The sequence below is a fragment of the Macrosteles quadrilineatus genome, unplaced genomic scaffold (assembly GCF_028750875.1).
Source record: "Macrosteles quadrilineatus isolate MER2022 unplaced genomic scaffold, UCM_ALF_1.0 Scaffold_3__2_contigs__length_128488019, whole genome shotgun sequence".
In the NCBI taxonomy this organism is placed as follows: domain Eukaryota; kingdom Metazoa; phylum Arthropoda; class Insecta; order Hemiptera; family Cicadellidae; genus Macrosteles; species Macrosteles quadrilineatus.
In genome coordinates, this window is record NW_026542596.1 from 50,412,392 (window position 1) to 50,429,157 (window position 16,766).

Below are 16,766 nucleotides of genomic sequence, written 5' to 3' on the forward strand. Positions count from 1 at the left end.
CAGCTCTAACTTCCTCCTCCTCTGTACGCGCGTCATAGCTTATATGTGGTTTGTCTTTCTCTGGTGGATTGTAGCAAGAAACACCTTTACGTACATTTGACTTCGTTCATCCTAAAAGTGCAACCACTTTTACATCCTTTTGCACACTTACTTTGCATAATTATAGTATATTGTGTTAAAAAGATCTTGTGGTGCAGCTTCAACATTTGTTGGATTTGGAATAATCCCATGTTAGATGACTTTCAGCGCCAATCAGTAGGCTTTACCTTGCGCGTGGTTGAATTGAGTCTTCATTAGTTGCTTATAAGATTTCGCCGAATTAGTAAATACATTGCAGCCAGTGTCAAGTTTGATGAAACAATATGTTCCTCACATAAGAATACTTTCTTTCAAAGAAGAAAATAAACGCAATCTCATAACATATGCAATGCTCAATAATTTATTAGTAAAATAACATTATTTAAATTACTATAAATCACTTATTATTAGTTCGATTTGTATCACCAGATTCTCATTGATGCGTAATTTTATGCTCTACAATTCCTTTACGATGTGTTTTTATGTAGGCTGGATAGTGTTTTTGACGTTTTACCAAAAACTGAAAAAAATAACCCTAAATTTCAAGGTTTTTGTGGTCTCAGGTCAGAGCTCACCTACAAAATGGGACAAAATTCAAATCCTTTTACTATAGGATTTTCTCAATGACATTTATGATTATACTACAAACTATGAGCAATAAATAAATTCAATAATTAATCACTTATCTACAAGGAAGGATGAAAATATTTGCTGGTAGAAAAAAAATTGTTGTAAAGCTGCCAAGAGTTGTGTAAATCACCATCGTATGTTGAAATGCTTGACTGAAAGCTGGGTTAATAATTAACCAGATTTGAGGTAACCGTGGTAACCTAAAGTAAACTTAACTCAACTCTCACATTACGTAATGTTACGAAAATTACCTTACTACACAAAACACGTAATTGCCTAACTTGTAAAGTGACTACAACTTTACAGATTTCACATAACTTACGAGGATTACTATCACTTGTTACTGGAGAATCAATGAGAACGCTGAAGTTCAGAGACGAATGTGTGTGCTTATATGAATATAACACGATGTATGTGGTGTGGTAAAGTATCTATGGTTAATTTCTCTGTCCTAATACATTTTGCCGCACTGCATAGTAAAAACCGGTCTATGTATTATTTTGTAGACCGAAAAGTCGCAGTAGACCTTATAGGGTCTGCCAAGTCAGCAGGAGTACGGTAAAATCATCTGGAGTGCAGCCTTACCGATTACTATAACAAAACACTTTTTAAATAATAATTCTCCGCTAGGCACAGAAATCAACACAATACATTTTAGACCGGTTACTACAGGCACATTGCATAAAAAACTAATATTGTAAAGGTTTTGAAATGGTACATTTAAAAACATGGTTATAAAGCAGTACTAAACGAAAGTATTTAGACCTTCCAATCATTAAACATGCCATTAACGTTAACATTGAAAAAGACGATAATCAAATCGTGACTGCCAAATCACTATTAAACCATCCCTATTGTATTGTTAACCATCTTTAAATTAAAACTATTCGTAGAGTCTATGGGGCTCTTAAATCCCATTGGAACAACTGTGAATGACGAGAGTACTTCCGCTTAGGAACATTAAGAATTGGTAAATTGTAATGAGTGAGTTTTGCTTTACCACTATACTAGCTTGCTCCTCGTGAATTTTATAAATTCTATGTGGTAAGGTTTCGCTTGGACAAGTTAAATATTAATACATAAAGAACAACAAAAAACGAATGAAAATGTAACGTTGCTTACATCTGGCATTTATAAAACGTCAAAAAAATATCTATTTAAAAACTAAAATACTTATGATTTAAATGACTTTATTTGCATTATTTTTTGTATTTTTTTGAACTTTAAACGAGTGCCGTTTTTTATTTGAATAATGCTATATTAGTCGTAATTTCGAGCTATTATAGAGTTATATATACTACCTTGGTGTGGATGCTTTAATCTTTCACTTAACAGTTTGCTATAACCGTAGTGTGCTTCTTATTGATAGCATTTTAACCTTCTCTAACAACAATATACTGCAGTGGTGGATTATAAATGTTAATTTTTGACTTGCTTACATGAGTCGTTTGCCAACTATATACTAACTTGTTAGGCTGAAGATTCTTCTCTAAATTTAAGTAGCTTTATTACAAAATAAAATTTGAGATTACAGGGTAAAAATCTTAATTTTTGTTATTATTCGTTTATCTTACTCAAATAAATGCTCTACATAATTTGACATCTGGATAGCCTTTATGTTTAGGCTATTATGATTAAAGTAAACTCCTTAATTTAGTATTGTTATAGTACGAATATTGGGGAGTTTTATTGAGAAATTAATTATTTTATGTAAACAAGTTGCACTTGGCGAAACACAGAGTCTGAGCAATGCATATTCAGAACATGGCACATACTTGTCTCTTGGTGATATGACTCTCTTGGTGATATGATGATTCTTTTAATACAAACAATCATCTCCAAAGAACAAAACCCTGAAGTATATGTTAATTAGTTTGTAACATGGCAGTAGCTTGATACTAAAAATAACTGACTAGTAGTTTTATAATTTTACAGCTAGTCTATGGCTGTTTACAAAGTATTCAGTGTGTTGTTGTCGTAATAAATAATGTTGCAATTATTAAATAATTTCTTTAATGCTGACCTAGTCGAATGATTCTTAACCTTTCACTTTTTAAATTTTAAGTCAAATGAGGATGAAATGACTTGAATACTTCAAACATAACTACATGAAAAGTATTTATTCTAGAAACGTACACAGCACATATTACAGAACAAGTCAAACCGGCATGTTGATTTGTCAAGTAAAATGGAATTGAACTCAATATAGCTTTCAAATTATTGTTTAAAAGGAAATATTGTGACCGTAGGAATAGCTGCAACCACCTACAAAAGCTGTGGTAGGATAGCGTGATCCATATCACAGCCTTTAGGCACGACTGTTGTGTTTCTGCAATATAAGCATTTACTCAAGATATGTTTAATAATACAAATATTTTGACTTTGTGGTCTCGTTCCTTTTATGTTAAAGTGATATTGATTGTTCTGGTGTGTTGTATACCGTGTGAGAATAGTAGGCTACATTTCCTGCCTGTATAATACATATCGCATGTTTAATGATAACATCGAATGTTGTGATGACATATGCCAAAAAAAGGTCTCCATCTTTATGACAGGTCAATCTTAACTTGTATGCTTATAAAACCTTTTGGGGATTTTCCATTATTAAGGTATTACTGTAAAGTAAGACCTAGACCTGGCACTGATTTACTTTTTGGTTTTGATTTTCTCAACGGACAAAACCACCACCTGTTCAAATTCGTATTTATTATTATTCATCATCGTATCTATTATTATTCATGTCTATTATCACAATACCTCGATTAAACATAATCTGTTTCCTAATGATATTTAGTACATACGTGTAAACCTACATTTTTGGTAACGAGTTTGTGAACCAGCATGATTGCTGACGATGGGTATGGGATTCGGACTATCAACTATGTAACGGACGCTAAAATATAGCATTTTGGAATCTATTTATACACCACGCAAGGACCTTGATCCGTGCGTAAATGCAAGGCAAAGGAGGCCATCAACATCTTGAAAAAAATACTCATTTACATTAACTAGTCTAGCTAAACAAGTACTATCAATCCTGGTTTAATCAAATCCTTTTTTGAGTAGATTGGAGTGATGGCCAATATGAGATTTATTGATTTTAGAAGCCAATTAATATAGAATTACATACTAATTGAACGTATTTCCTACCTGGTGCCCTTGAAACTTTGTCTCTACTTCAAAAATTTATCCGTATACCTAATTGTCTGTGTTCAGTAAATCACATTAAAATGCAGCTTGCACACACCATAGTAATGCTTAATTAAGACAACCAAAACTGTTCATCTTATATTTTTTAATACACCCGATTAAGATTGAAAATATTGTTTTTTATATGTTTGATTGACGCACTAATGTTGGGCTTAATATTGACGAATTGAAAATATAAGTATATTGTAGATTTTTTTTTTTTCATAAGGATTGATCCATTTTGAATTTTAGTTCTTAATGACTTATATAAATTGTTTTATTATACTATGTACCATTATACATGGTAACTGTATATGTTAAACATTGCTGTTTCCTATGCTATATATTATATAAATATGATAAATTGTTGATGTATTTATAATTTCTAATTTACTGTGTAGAGTATGACTGGCTTTTGTCCTGCTGTGTCAATAAGCCAAAGTTAAACAAAGGACTGGAACATGTAAGGGCTAACATTGCACAGTTTATTGAACTAGACCCAACAATTTGGTTATTTGTGTAGAAACCATTTTACTTTCTAGGATAGTAAATTATAAATTAATTCACACATGATATTTTTTTAGGTTCTATTTTATTTTATTTATAATGCGTTAACGGTCGTATGTGTTTAAGTGTTTAGCTTTAAACTTTTAATCCAAAGCTTAAGATGTGAAAGAAGTGAGTTATCAGCACTATCAGAACGTAATGATAACTTTTTACTGTTATAATCTATGTTGAAGCAGGGAATTATTTGTTAATTTGCTCGTACTAAAAGAAGGTTGCATGCCAAAGTACTATTGTAACTAGTAGGTCTTCTTACAAGAAGGGTTCTAATTAGCTTATTGTATTGAGTCAATTGACTCAAAGGGTCTTAACTATTGATGTTTTAGAGTCGATGAAAGATAAAAGTGCAAACCTTTTACAAACAAAAGTCTTGTGATACTAGTGTAAGCCTGCCTATAGGAAATGTGTACACTTAATACATTTGATTTATTTGATTATGTTTACGATTTCTATTGATTACATACAATATTGATTGAAAGAAATACCCTCAATGACGAAATACAATTAAAAATACGAAAATATACCTTAGTAATTTTAATTTCGTTTAAATATCTAAGTAGCATATACTTAATTATGTTTAATCTTGGACATCAGATTTTTCACAGACTTTTATATATTTATCCATAACTCAATTATATTATATTATATTTAAGATAAATTTACTAAAACCCTTTCATACACTACTGTTTGATTGTAAACTAAGATAATTTAGGCATACTGATTTCATTTGGCATTTAAAAATGAATTACGATTAACTATTGTAAAATACTATTTAGAAATTAATTTCCTAATACGAGCTCATTAACACAAAATATAACAAAATCACCCATGCAACTCGAACCTATACAAACAGTTACTACTTATTGGGCTATTTTAAATTTACTTGGAATAAATATGTCTTAATAATTGATTATGTCTTATCTCTCATATTTTGTTGAAACTAGATTAGTGTATTGCATAAGGGTTATTGCTCTAGGTTTATTGCCATTGAAGAAGCACTTAATATTGCGAAAATAAAAGGCTGATGATTGCAGTGTTGAAGGAGAGCAATAAATGTATCTCTTTTCTTCAGTTAAATTCTTGTTGTTGTTCAGGGGTAGGTTACATTATCTTGGTTTTGGATTTATCATATAAAGATATATGTTGTATATATAGGTACATTTTAATAACGCATAGTATATGTTTTATCAAAAAACAAAATACGTACATATTAACAATTATTTTTTGGACTAACATTGTACTTTATTTAAGGGTAAAATGACAGACGTAAAATCATAACCATCTGAGACATGGGTTTTACATTACTTAGAACATGAAATGTTACCAAACAATAATTCAAAAAGGAATTAAATCGTTAAAGGAAAAAAGATTTAAAATCTTATACGTTACAATAAAATAATAAAAATATTTTACAGGTGCAGTATCACTGCTATATATTTGAAAGCTTGTACAACAGACTTGTTTCAAGTTTGAAAACCTCTATTTACTTTCGTTTGATCTGCATAGTAACAGTTTTGGGGAAGAATACAAATGGACAATATTAACCTTTTTCACGTGAGAATTCAAAACCTCGGTTAATCTTTTTTAATTATCAGACTTACTGTTATTTCTCTCATTATTTTAGATCGAATATTAAAGTGTTCTGGGAAAAAACGCTCAATAACGTAGTTTTTATGGGAAAAGTATATTTTTGAAAGTTAGAAAGGAAGAAATGCTTAGTAATACGATACATGATAACAACAGTAGCTAAAGTCAGTATTGAAACTCCGCAAAATCCTTAAGAGTGAAGTTAATTAAAAGTTTATATCAATTATAGAAGAAGGGATTTACGTTACTTTTTGCGCGAGTATTTCCTTTACTTAGATTTTTTTGGAATCCAAATGATTTTTAAAGAACAAATTCAAAGCTTATTCTTAGAATAAAATATCCTTTTAATCCCACTGTTTCTATTAGGTACACATCGAAAACTGAACAAAAAGGTTTACGAAAATTAATTTGTGTATTAATGAATTTATTTCAACACGTGAAGCAAACTTTTAACATTATTTTGTTAATTTTAATTTCTTCAGATTTTTAACTATATTTCCTAACTTTTTCTGATGTATCTCCTATTCATATAACGTTGGGTTTAATAAGTATCTAAGTTTGGTTCCACAGGAAATATGAAAATATGTGGTTTTTAGTGGGATGTTAATATCCTTGGATGATATAAATAAGTTTTAAAAACTTTTCAGAATATGTCCATGAACAATCAAACTATAAGAGTTGTCTTATTGTACATAAAATTAACATGAAAATTTGAAATTAACAGTTTTATGTAATTCCGTTTGTAATCACTAAATGTACATCACTAATTTAACATTCCAAATTATTTGTTTTTAAGCCCTACAAAGTGGGTTTAAAAATTAAATACATTATTTTTTTTAAGATTGTACAAAATTAAAAAAATTAGTTTTTCCCAATAAAGCCCGTATCCATTGTCCAATTACGCTCGTTCGCGAAGTTGCTTGATAAAGGTTTACAAGTTTGTAGGTTATTAAATTTAAAATAGGGTACTTTTACACTAGTTATCGTGCTAATGGAGACTCACACAAATAACACACGGCCATATATATAATGATTTTTGAATCGGGGGGCATCAAAACGAAAAAGTAAATCCGTCCTGGGTCCAGGTCTATTACCATCAGACCTTTGGTAATAGTTTATTTCGCTAGCAATGGTGTGGAATTCGCTAAATCACTCGTTTACATTAATCAAAATATCTAACTTAAAGTTAGCCAATATTTTAGGTTTTACATCGTCAAAGAATGTTGGGCATAATTTAATGCCTTTTGTAATATTATATAAATCTTTAGTATTTGATACTTTGATATAGCCTCTTAACGATATCCAAGCATATTCAATGTATTCAAACTAAAAACTAAATTGTTATGTAGTATAGTACTTATTCATACTCATGATGATCAACAAAAACAGGTGTACCTTATTTTATTTACTCATTGTCTTGGATTGCAATACTTACATTCATTCCATCAGTTGGTTACAAAGCAGTTATAAGATAATGTGAACAGCTTCATTTATTGGCCACTGACATATGCAGTAAACAGATAACATTGAACATTCGCCATTGTTTCGAGTTGGAATTGAAGGGCCTCATTGACTCTACCAATAGGTTTCATGTAAACAGTATTGAGAACAATAGGTCTACTTCAACTGTGTACTGTACCCGTACGAGTATAGTCTGAACAGAAAATATTATTTAATGTCTTTCTTCACCTGTATGATTACTAGCTAGTCTCGTATGATGTTTTTGTTTATTTCTTTTGCATAATAAATAAGGAATTAATAATTACAAAATGCATTTAACAATCTAAACTAGTATATCAAATTTTGTTATGTTGACATACACATTTATATAAACAAATCATGACCTTTTATGTTATACTTACTATATACTATTTCATTTACTTTACTTGAATGGTTGCTTCATTGGTTTAATATGACATTATATCCGCTTAATTTAATTAAATTTAAAAACGGCACTCTCCTTTCAGTTAAAAGGATATGTTGTAGCAATTTTTATTTGATTGTAACAATTCTTATTTATTATTTTGTGTTGTTTATGTTTGAATATTTCTTCGAGAAAACGGTTTTTTTCGTGGCATCTCTAATGACACCTGCCATTTCTTGTCATCTTGATCTAACTTATTATGAAATCAAATTAAATAACGTACGACTGGTAGAAGAATATTTTGCACTATCATTTAAAAATTGTTTATCTTTCCCATGGATATAATAGTTTATAGATGCAACAACCGTAATTTCAAACACACCTCTAGCTTAAGAATAATTATCTTTCCTCTCCAGGTTATTATTTATTCTCGTAGTAGTCTATATGGGGGGAAAACACCTTTTGTAATTTGTGACTGGTCATAGGAAGTAGGTGAAATAACCATTTCCCTCAAAGGGAATTTTAAGTTGAAATGGGATATCACTATCAATCTACTATTTGGCTTTTTGTGGGTTTTTAGACTATAGCACAGTGAATTATTACGTTTTTAAGGCTTTCTTTGGTAGAAAATGCAGCTGTACTTTGTTGCTAAAAGAGGTTAGTTCCTCAGATCTATTCTTACCTCCTATCTCAGAAAAATGTTGTCATATTTTTGAGATGTTTTCGCAGTACAATTAACTCACATGTTACTAAATATGGCACTATAGTATACTAAAATTTAACAAATCCAAGAAATCGGGGTGTGTTATGAATGAATACACAAGTGTCTATGTGTAAGAAATATCATTGCATAAAGCATCAAACTTAACAGACGCGTTGGTGTCAAAGACCAAGCCTACATTCCCAGTTATCACATTATCTAGTCAACGAGTCCCTTATAAGGCGTCTTCTTTAGTTAAGCGTTAGGTATGAATCTTACCACGAGACTAAAATATAATCCAAACTTAAAACTGTAGCAAATTACAAATTAAGAAAATAGACCATTTAATATAGTAAAAGAAAAATATGTATACGTTTATCTTTTGGAATAAATATGTGTGAAAGATCTAACATATAAACGTATGTAAATGTTTTAAATTATCTGTATCACCTCTTTTTACCCCCTGCAAACTCTATTTTAGATGTTTCTGTTTAATAATTAATGTAAACCCAGACAATAAAATCGTTTTTACATTTATAGTATTAACCCCCCAAAATTCATAATTATTGTCGAAATTTCAAAGTTATGATGTTTAGTTATTGGGTGAAAGAATCAAAAATTATTTAAGAAATTAAATCTATTGAATACATTTTAAATTATATTGATGTTAACCAATTAAATTTTTATATTTTACTATTTTTTTTTTCATTTTAATACTTGAATATAAACATGTTATTTATTATATTGTCCAAAGTAGCTCGAACTCGTTCAGTTTCTCAGGACGGTGCCACGTTTTGGCGTACAAAGTTTAATTAGCTTTAAGTTCAAGGTCAACTGAACAAACACGTCCTTACATTTCAATTAGACTTAAGTTTCTGGAAAGGATAAGACGCAAGTGTATAAAAGTGGATTTCTAGCAAGGTCATAAGGAATTACATCATAAAATAAATTTTGGCCATGAATTTGTTGATCGCTAACATAGTTCCACTATAAGGAAGCAGAAGTTTTGGCAAAACCATTTCTTACAGAATAAAGGCTATTGTAAGAATCGATCTGTATTCATCATTTATTCTTGCACTACATTTTTTCCATAGATATAATTTTAACCGATTATAAGCACGTAAACTGAACTGAACTACCCTTAGTTATGGGGAGGTTTAATATGGTATATAACATGTAAAGTAGTATAAGTTATAGGATGGTAAAAAAATATTCCTTTTGGTTGATGAATATTATGATAAAAATGTTTTAACGTTAAATTCAAGTTAATCACTACAGCTGTGACTTATCTGTACAAGTGGAGACAGACGCTGTTGTTAATGGGATCGTTCATTATTCATTTATCCAAACAGTTCCGTCAACTAATTTACACGAATCTCAACCATTAATGACTTGAAAACCTTATTGACGCACTATGCGTGTGATAAAAATAGTAAACTAATTTTATGTTTATTCTATCAATAAAATAAAATTGAAAGTGATTTATTCGTTTATACATATGGCTGATTATACAATATCACGCAGAAGTTGGATTGGTCTAAAGAGAATAGATTTTCAGTAAAGAACACAACAGGAAACCGTTACTACTTATAAGTTTTAGTAAATTTCCCTGGGTATCAAATCAAATAAAATGACTTAGTAAAAAACAAATTATATTACAGCTGAACTTATTTCATAGTTATAATAACCAATTACATTATTACTTTTTATTTTTACTTAAAAGCAGTTGTTGCTGAGTGTACATTTCTTTACTAACTGGAAAATGATCTTGCAAGTAAAAAAAAAAACTGCCTATGAAAATGAGTCCCATTCCCGATCATTGGGCTTTCAATGGATATACTTGGGTAAAAACAAGCTGCTTTGAGTTATAAGCAGAAAATAAACTATAGTATCCTATACAAGGCTGCGGTGTTGGCGAGTGGCTACTTCGCCCGGCTTATCGATGTAGTAATAACAGTAAAAACACAAGTGTAAACGTAAGCATTGCATGGAGTGTACATTATGTATAGTGCATCAGCTAGACCGGGATTGCGGCGTTGTCAATTCTCGTCTCACAACGGCCTCGTTATACAGGAGGCTAGGATAAAATACCTAACTCACTCCATTCTTCACTAGACATTTACATATATCCAATAGCGTAGAAAACATAGCTTTATGGCTTAAGTGTATAGCAAAATCATATATTTGATATTTGAATTTTTAATAATAAATTCATTTAGGTGGATTAATATATTTTGGTTAGAAAATGTTGGATAATTACGAGGATATTACAGGCTTCAAATTATTCTCGTGTGTTCAAATCCTTGCTTAACAGCAGCATAAATAATTAACCAGACTTGAGGTAACCGTGGTAAAGTAAAGTAAACTTAACTAAACTCTCACATTACATAATGTTACGAAAACTACCTTAACTACAATAAACAAGTAATTGCCTATCTTGTATAATGGCTGCATCATTATAGAAAGTACAGTTTTAACTTTAAGATACCACTTTTTTATAATAGGAACTGGAAACGTTGCCATTCAGTGTTAAAGCCCATTATAAGAACTATACAAGTATTTTTTAAATCAAACAAATACTATAAAAACTACTGAATTGCTACTCTAGTTAAAAACTAACGTTGTTAAATATATAACATAAAATTAAGGATAAAATAAAAATATTCCCTGTCAAGGCGTTAAACCACATCTATCGTTTTGTTTACTGTTTACTTGAAAACTATTCGTAGTGTCGATGGGATTTCAAACCCCATTGGAACAACTGTGAATGGTGTATATCTATTTAATGCATATGCAATTGGTTAACAAAATGTGGAGAGAACTATTTAGAATTGATTCCGTTGTTGTGCCAGGTTTGCTATGGATTAATGAGACATCTTTTATTCATATATGTATTATAGCGTGTCTAATCCTGCTTAGTGTATTCATATATTTGAGTTATTCATTGTTGTTTATGACGTATTTATCTACGCATTGATTTAGTTAGTTATTGAAAACTCATGTATACAAATATATTCCAAATTTGGTAATATGATAACTCTATTATTACATTGCTAAAACAACTGGTGATTGGCAGGAATTGAACTCGCAACTTCGGTTAATGAAACCCAGTGCTACACTGTTAGACCAGCTCCATCCCCTAAAATATACATATCAAAAGTACTTCAAAAACTCTCGCTGTTGGATCAGCTAAAATTTGATTTGGTTATACAATACGTTGAATGGTTGTTTTATTTTTTTTTTCATCACGAGTGTTGAGTTTTTGACGTAGGATACAATATATTATAATCATAACTTTATTTGTTGACTCGATAGCCTGATGTTATAGTGAATATGGCTGTAAGTAGCACTAGGCAGTTAACTGTGACCTTAGCGTGCTTCTGATTGATAGCATTTGGCCCTTCTTTGACTAGGACAGACTGTAGTGGTAGATTACTGACGGCGACTCTCACAACTGTTGACCCGAGTCACTCACTTGGTAAATGATACATATTATAGTATTATAATATACTTACATGGTTATAAATGTACTTCTTTTAATGTAAAGGCAAGAATTATTTAGTTTTCCAATATAAGCTGTTATTCTATTTTAAATTACAAAATTCAAGAGTTTTATGATTGTTGTAGTAATTAAGTCAGCCATTGTTTCTATACAGGTAGTATTAGTTGATTTTAACCAAGTACTATCTCAAAACTCAAGAATTTAAGAACTTTTCTTTAATTAAAAAATTTGAAAAAACTGTAATTTTAAATCTTTATTTTAAAACATACACAATATATTTTTCCATTATTAAAAATCAAGTATACACACCAATTTTGTTATAAGGTTATCAGTTAAATCAAGACCATCCATTTTTCATTAGATCAATTTAAATTTGTCATCCATATTTTCTAAATAACCTTTTATCCGTTTTACTGTGTAACATATTTGTGTTAAAATAGAATGATTGATTGTATGAGTATACAATGAATTGTTAATCGAATTATAGTTTCTGATTCGTGGTTTACATTATACCTCTCTTTTGTTCTTGCTATGTCAATAAACCAAAGTTAAACAAAGGACAAAGGAGAACACATAAGGGCTAACATTGCACAGGTCATTGAACTAGACCCAACAAGTTGGTTTTGTGTAAAAGCTATTTCACCTTTGTTAAGTAAATTAAAAATTTAGTCTAATCAAAGGGGTAAGTTAATTAGTACATACGATTCGTAGGTGCTTAGTTTGCTTTCAATATTACTATAACTGTGAATGTGTTAAAGTTAGTAGTACAATCGGTTCGTCTAAAGATTAGGGAAGTAAAAATGTGTAATCAGGGTTTCTAATAAAGAAATAAAGTGTAACTTTTGCCTTTTCTTTTTTAGGTATTTACTACAAATACATTTAAATCATTAACTATTATAACATGGCATACTTAACTATTTATTATAACGAGAGGTACGCTTTCCTGATATGTTCAGTCTATCCAAACTAGAGGTACTGCATTAACGTGATCATCACTGGTCGTGGAGACATCATCGAGCCTGGGATTGTTTTTCACATTACTTTGGGCTAGACCTAAGGGTTGCGCCATTATCACATAGATACAATACATTGGTGATTTGGCAGAATTTGAACCCGGGACCTCAGAGACCAAAGTCCCACGCTCTAACCACTACACCAGCTCGCTCCCCCGAAAAGGTCTCCTCGGAATAGGTAAAATATTATTAAAGACAAACATGTTGTCTTATTAATATTTGAAATCTCATAGGCCTACTTTAATTATATCTAATCTCTCAAAGTACGAGTTAAGAGTGCCTCGATTGGTTTATTACATCAGGGTTATTGCTCTAGGTTTATTACCGTTGAAGGAGGACTTAATATAGCGAAAATGAAGGACTGGTGATTGCTGTGTTGAAGGAGAGCAATAGAGCCCGTTCCTTCAATTAAAACCTTGATATTGTTCAATGATGTGTAGTTTATAAAACTTTATTCTGTTAATAAAAAAAAAAAAAATTAGCCATGGTGGTATTTAGGATTAAAAGTGTGTAATTTCAGTAAGGGGATATGAAAGATCAGTAACGATAAGTTGGCAGAATAAAATTGTAAGTAATGTCGAGTAAATTTGTTGAGACCTTAACATAGCGTTAGTGTATATACGTCGAAATCATGCTGTGGCATTTACAAGAAGTTTTTTAACACTATATAAAAATAATGTTAATAATGTTATGTGTGTTGTTATGTGTGTTGTTATGTGTGTGTGTTTTTTTTTATAATGTTAAGCAGACAGCTTTGCAACACTATAGTGAAACATCATTGATATTTTGACAAGTTGGCAGTTTGCAGCAAAATTTTAGCTTAAAATGAACAAGTGATAGAATAAAATTTTGCCAAATAAATAAATAAATAAATAAATTTTCCCAAATTTAGCAAACCTTGGGCATACCACGGCTGGCCTTTAAAAGTTAACTTAGAATTTATTATATTTAGGTCACAGAGTTCTGAATTGTATGTTACTAGCAGAGTACCCGTTCTTCGTGCGGGGTTGGCGTTGGTTTAAAATGCTTATTGTAGTCATACTCCTGCTTTTCGTTTGCAGGACACGGTTTGGGAAAATGTTGTTCTTTAAATAAACGGTATGCTATAGTATAACAAATATTTTTACTATTGCTATAATGTACTACCACTGCACCTATTCAATGGAAAAAAGTTTACTATCAAACATTCGCACAATATCACACAGTTTTGTTTAACCAAAAACACAAACTAAACTTGTACACGATCTACTTTGTCAGTTTTCATTACGTATCACAGCTTTTTGTTGCTGCTTGGTTTAAACTGAGCTGTTGTCATAAATGCAGATAAAAACTAGTGCTGTTATTGGTATATCTTAGTACTATTAAATATCATTGAACCAACTTATTTAACTAGAACCCAAAAAAAAATCTTTAATCGTATTTAAATACTCATAAGGTTAATATCTGAGACTCCAGAGCCAATGGGTTGAAGTAAGCCCGAAAGGATTTGTGAGATATGAAAAGGTATATAGTTAATTGGGAACGGATATACCATCATGCCAGATTTCAGCCCAACCTTAAAACAAACAAACACACAACATTTCACATTTATAATATTAGTATGATTGTATTTATAAAAAATACTAAATATATGATTTAACCTAAGAAATGTGAATAAACTATGAATGTGTAGAGAGAAATGTATATTTGTTATTGTTGTTTTAGAACATAAAAACTATATTTAGAGTTAAAGCAGACTTTGACTATAGCCTTATGCTTGGGTATTCTTTCTAGAGCTTCCGTTGACAGATACTATTCATGTAAGACCACCATTCCCTCATTACGTAAAAATAACACTTGAATAGCCAAAATAAATCGGCAGTCTTCAAACTTATGTTTCCTATATTATATTGTTTTTTTAATCCACAGATTTGTTGTAGCCTATAGTGTATTTATTTAGTGGGATATTTAATAATACTGTGTAAGACGTTTACTTCATGTCAATATTACATTAATTTTGAACATAGAGATTGTTATTAATATTAAAATAAATTTAAAATTGAAGGCCTAAAATATCACAAATACTTATAGCAATAGTTGGTTTAAGACTATGCTATCTTATTTGCATCCTAATAAAAGAGAAGATATAGGTTAAGTGAGAGGTAAGTAAGTATCAACTTGGACCAACTCTGTATAAGTTAAGGCCAATTAAAACTTCATCATAAGATTACTGCAGCTGCGATATTTGCATGAGAAGTAAATTGATCCAAGAAGAAACTTTTATCTGGTATACGATGTCTTAACAGAACTAAGCAAGACTGTAAATGAAAGTAGTAGATATTTGATAATATAGTTTCATAGCTTAACAGATTATTGTTTATATATTTAATTTAAGAATATATTGCATTTATTTAATTAATATACATCCTGGCGAATAGATATTTGATGTTATTTTAGGAACTCACCTTAATTTAATGTCAGCAATCTTGATTTATACAATGCTTTATATAATACAGGGTATAGTTTTGTTTCAAATCTTACACAATGTAAATCTTAAAGCCTTTATGAGTCCTAATAAACTGCTCCAAAAGGGTGTTTCAGAACGAAGCTAATATAAACTGTTTTATATTTTCTAATAAGTAGAATCCGAAAGTACAAAAACTATTGGGTGCTTCGAGTAAAGTGCTTTAAGAAATTGGTAGCCATAAAAAATTATTTTTCTTAAGAAAAAATTGGAAAAGTTCTTTTTTTTCAAAGTTTGTCAACTACTACCTAAGAACTGTATGTAAGTCCTACTTTGTTGTCGATGGATAGATTTATTGTATCTTCTGCATTTAAAGTAGGAAAATGTTTTGAAGCAACTTGTTATTGTAAAAGAACGTAGGCATAATTGTTACGGACAAATTGTCGTATTGTTATTATTTTATAGTTGAGATTTACAAAACAATATCTATCATGTTTAGTCAGGGACCGATGTTAGTGTTATGGTTCAACATACGATTATTACGAAACTTTTTATATAATCGAGCTCTTTTACTAAGATTTTATCAATGTAAACTTTACTAATATAAAATAACGTACATCTTAAATGTCCAAGCTATGATGCTAAAACCACAATTAATATAGTTTGAAAGTATCGTGAGACTCATGAAGCAGGAGAGGCAGTAGGTAAATAGAAACAAAACTTTGATTATTCTGTGAAGCGAGAAATTTCATCTTAACTTGGTGGCGGGCGGTAGATGTTGTAAAGAGTTTGAGTAACTCAGTCAGTCTCCAACGAAGGGCTCAAGAAATTGTTTTAACCAAGCTTTATTAAAACTTTTACTTTTATATTTAGTTGTTTCGCTTAAACATTTACTAAGCTTGAATATGGTCAATATATATTTAAGGATGGATTTAGACACGCTTAAGGGGATTTACATATCTTAGATAAAATTCTTCAGGTACTCTAGCCTTTAAAAAGTATTTAGGCCTACAAATATAAGATCATATATATTTATTTTTACTTAACAGTTTTACTCCCTACAAAAATGTTACTAGACCCAGGATGTCATTGGGTCATCAATTGACCAAGATTTCTAAGAACTAGAAATTACGTTAAATAAAAAAATACGGTTTGGACCGATTACTTACAAAGAACACTTAAATGAATCCCACTAG